Source organism: Sorex araneus, chromosome 10, assembly GCF_027595985.1.
Source record: "Sorex araneus isolate mSorAra2 chromosome 10, mSorAra2.pri, whole genome shotgun sequence".
NCBI lineage: Eukaryota > Metazoa > Chordata > Mammalia > Eulipotyphla > Soricidae > Sorex > Sorex araneus.
The window spans coordinates 55,173,951-55,178,880 of record NC_073311.1 but is presented as its reverse complement, the minus strand read 5'-3'; positions in this window follow the sequence as shown (position 1 = coordinate 55,178,880).

Genomic DNA, 4,930 nt, shown 5'->3' with positions numbered 1-4,930 from the left:
CCTCCCCTCCCAGTATCCAGAAGATGTTCCTCTGTTTTACTCAACAAAGCTAAAATGAGATCTGCCCCTGGTACCATTTTCAGGAGTCCTGGTGGTGAGTTATATTTAAAGGTTAACTTCAATCTACTTTCCAAAGATTAACTGCCTGAGAATTGTCTTCTTCTTTTCCTGATTTAATAATATTAAACAGGCAGTTTCATCAAATATTTATCAAGCACTTTTCATTTATTTCTTCCAGCACACATTCTTTATTTTAACCTAAAGGAAATGTAGGGAGATTCAATGCAGTTATAATTTGCATCTACAGTCAAGGTTAAACACCACCAAGAAAGGGTTGTGCTATGCTGTTTAATTTTACTGGTACTTGTACTTTTTTTCCCTGTAGAATTAAGAGAAGTTCCTAAGAGATCAAGAGTGGAATAAGATAGTCAATAGAGGAAGTCCATGTCGAACTCAAGATGGTACAGCAACTCAATTTGAGGAAGAGACAGAGATAGCATTTTAGGGAAATTATAAAAAATAAACTTTTAGGCAAAAATAGTCCCTTAGTAGAGAAAATATTCTTGTTCCTAAAAGTATTTAAGACTATTTTAGCAATTTTTTTAGAAGTAAAGGTGGGGCAAAGATGCCTGTCTACAAATAAAAAAACTTGTTTCTCAACTCCTTAATAACAATGATAGCTATAACAACAATTCATAAACAACCATTAAATAGTATTAACCACATACTGGGACTTTCCTCTTAACCTCTACCTCCCTTGCTTCAGCCGGCCTATTCACTTCATATTGATCTGCCTTACACATCACTCACCAATGGTAGTCCCGCCTTTGGCCACCTAATTTACAAGACACCTACCTGAAAGGTGGCACTGTATACCCAGGATGTAAAAATGAGTAGACAAGAGACAGGCAGATAATTTTAATTGTGTCATAAGTCTTAAGAGGTTCTGAGAATTGTCCACCCTTCATTTGGTTCCATAGCAACATGGACTCAATATTCGGATAACAATGGACAAATGCTAAGTCTAGCTACCAAAAAACCTGCAGTGAATAATAAAGGAAATAGTAGGGAAAAAAGGAAAATTAATTACAGAAGTAAATATGCAGAAGCTTAGTTGGGTAATAGTTGGAAAAGTGATTTTCAAATGCTAGCGTTGAAGTCTAGTTTTCTATTTTTCTTTTGAGAAATTCTTGTTGAACCTAGTAAATCTTCCACCATTAGATTTGCCCTAGAGTTAAAGTATATTGCTTTAATCCTAGAGGAGAAAAACATTATTAAAAGAACCCAGATTTAAAATCATGTCCACCCCTCCTTTTTGTGACATGAAGGATCAAACCCAGGGCCTTGTTCATGCTGAGGCATGTGCTCTACCTCTAGACCACAACTCTGGTTCTATCAAATTCATGACTTTGGGGCAGGGAGTGTCTTGAGTAGACAGAGACAGTAGACTTCAAAAGCCACTGAACTATAAATACATGAGTCTGAGAGAGAAAAGTACCTTGAAGTATTTAAGCGTTGGGTTGAAAATTAAAGATACAGATTAGGGTAAAATGGCATCCAAGAATAGGGCAGGAGCAATAGTACAGCAGGTAGCGTGCTTGCCCTGCATGCCGCTGACCCGGGTTCAATCCTTGGTATCCCGTGTGGTCCCCAACTTGCCAGGAGTCATCTCTGAGTGCAACACCAGGAGAAGGCCCTGAGCACCACTGGGTGTGACCCCAAAACGCACAAAAAAGAACTATTGTAAATTCAAAAATATAATAATGTTGAATCAGTTTCAGCCAAAGGACTAAGAAGATTGAGGAGCTGATGAGAGAAACACTCAGGGGGTTGATGTGAAGGGACAGAACCATCCTTCCTCTAGAATTTAATCCCCACTTGAGGAGTGAAGCACAGTGTGGAATGTGTGGCTTAGTAACTCAAAACAGGGGCCAGAGAGCTAGCCCAGGGATTAAAGTGCTTGCTTTGCGTGCAGTCAACCCTGATCCAATGCCTGGCCCAGTGAGAAAGAAACTGGAGGCAGGTGTAGAGTTACCAGAGTAAAAGAGATTCTGGTTCAGCTTCCCAGCATGGAGTCCAAGATTCTACAACCTCCAAGGGCTCCTGCATCCAGAGGGAGGCATTGGGGGGAGATAAACAGCCTCCACGCCTGATTCACACTGGATCAGAGCATCTCTCCGAGTCCCTACTGCAACCCTTCAGGGAGAGGAGGAAGAATCCACAGGAGCCAGAGAATCTGCATGAGATGGAGAGTTTCCAAGAGCATCAGAAACAACTGGCCACCAACCAGAAGAATGTGTTCCGGTTTCCATACTCAGGGGCCATCCTAACTGGCTATGTGTCTCTGACTCTTTCGCACCTAGATGTGGCAATACGTTCGGCCATGGCAATGGAAAGTGAGAAAAAGTGACGGACAAGCAGGAATCCTTTTCTCACATTTCCTATTTTCTTCTAAGCACAAAGACAAGACTCCAAGATTATGCTCCTTGTATAGTTTGATGACCATAGTGAATTCAGAGAGAAGCAAAGCAACTATTAAATATTCATATAAAATTACAATATTGGGGCCAGAGAGATAGTACAGTAAGGCATTTGCCTTCCTTGCACCCACCCCCAGTTTGATCCCTGACACCACATACAGCCCCCTCAGTGTTGGCAGGAATGATCCTCGAGCACAGAGACAGCACATCCCATAAATGGTCACCTGAGCAGAGCCAAGTATGAATCCCCCTTTCCTGTCCCCTCCCAAAAATATCTCTGAGATATTTTTTCTTTTTGAAAACATTCTTATCTATAGACTCTAAACAAATCACTACTATTAATTTCTTTGACTCAAATTACTCAATACAAAAAAACTAGCCTGCAGTCCAAGAATATATTGGTGAGATTCTAAGACAGGAAAGTTGGAGAATGGTGGCACCACTAGGTAAAAGATTGGGTTCCTTAATTTCCACAGGAAGACAAGCCACCTACCAATTAAGGACTCCCACATTGGTCTTGCAGGTGTGCCAGAAATAAAAGCCTGTTGCATTAACCCGTTGAACTTGCGGAGTTTATTTGTCATAGTAGCCTGCATTACCATAACTAATACAGAACATATAGGAATCTAGACCTGAGGCCAAGAGGCACAGATGTTGACAGTGGATTCCTGCACACCACAAAGAGGACCAGAAGAAACAAACCACAACTCAGCGGAGGCCACCGATCAAGAGGGTAACTCCCAGACTAGATAGGTCCTACCCACGCTCAATATAGTTGCCACTAGAACCCAGGATCCACCTCAAATCAAAAAAAAAAAGGGAAGGATTCAAAGAAGGAAAAGGATGCTAACCAAAGATTCAGTACAAGATTGAGTACTGGCTCCACATTTTAAATTTCTGCTACCCATGGGCACTTTATTGAATATTATATTCAGTATACTGTAAATTCAAGTTACAGTCTTTCTGAATCTGTGCTGTTTTGAATCAAACATATGCTTTCTGCCAGCAAAAAACTAAACGGATGCCATTATGTCTATTTTTATGACTGGTCACCCAGCTGTAGAGATGCATGTTCTCTGTCTTAAATATGAATATTCAGATTCATGTTCTCTGTCTTCTTCCCACATTGTCATTGGGCCACCATCTCTGCTCCTTTGGTGCTTTGCTCATTAGAGTGAGAAGCCTAAATCCCTGGTGTTGGTACCTTGGGCCAGTGACAATACATTTGTTCATCATTTTCAGAAGGGGTGTTGTACAAAGGATTCTCCTGGGCTCTTTCTCTTGCTCCTTCCTGCTGTATAGTCTTTATTTCCACGTGACAGACACTCTAACAATAGCATCCTACTTTTGCACTTTTTCTCAAAGGAGCCCACAAAGGCCAGGAAGTTATGTTAAAGTCCCATTCAATGAAACTGTTTTGGTGTCTGTCAGTGAAAATGCCCTTATTTTTAGAAACTTCTAAACCAGTGGAGTCCAGATGGAGGAAAAATTCATACAGGATTAAAAAAAAAAAGCGTTGGGCAATAAAGAGCCCAAATCTACTACAGAAGTGATTTTAAAAATGTGTCTACTACTACAGAAGTGATTAAAAAAAAATTACAGTCAACAGCTTTGGTCCTTCTTAAGCTCAGCCTTGCTGTTCACTTCCCTCCCAGATATGGAAACCCTGCCCAACATAAAGAGGCAAGATTCATCCTGGCCTAATTTAGTAATTCTCATTTCCCCCTGCAGAAACATTTGGCAATGTCTGCAGACACTTATGATACGGGTGTTGGGGAGGAAGGGATAGCGACACAGGTACCCAGTGGATAAAGGCTGGAGGACGCAGATAAGAATCCTCCACCAAGGAATTACACAGTACCAGGGCTGAGAGTGAGAACCCCAGATCCAATGAATTCATTTACAGGCACAATTTGCACACCCTGTTCCGGGGCCCCCATACAGGACAAGCTCTGTGAGGGCAGAGTTTGTCCAACCTGTTCACCGTCTGTGCCTGAGGCATGGTCCTCAACAGATACTGGATGACTAACTAGGGAACGAATGCCTTGGGCTTTGCATCAGGCATTTTCACATGCATGATCACATCAGAACTTGGGTCCTCTGATTGGAGGGCTTCTCCTAAGGCGAGGGAGCTGGGATGGAGCACACATGTGGATTGTGTGGAAATGTCACAACTTACTGCAAGGTCCTAATGGGTCCCCTGACTGACATGTTTCTAAGTTTCCTGTTGTTTTTTTTTTTTTTTCCTATCCTAAAGGGAAAGGTGCCACCACTACAATTCCTTCCTTATCATCCAGGTGCTCTGAGAGTTGAAGGCGCAGAACCAAACTCTGGGACACGGGGCTTGATTTCCCAATGTGCACTAACACTCCGTGTTCTTAAAACGATGCGTCGCCCACTCTAGGAAAGGACCCTCCCGTCCTCCCCAGCGCCTGTTCAATAATTTCTTC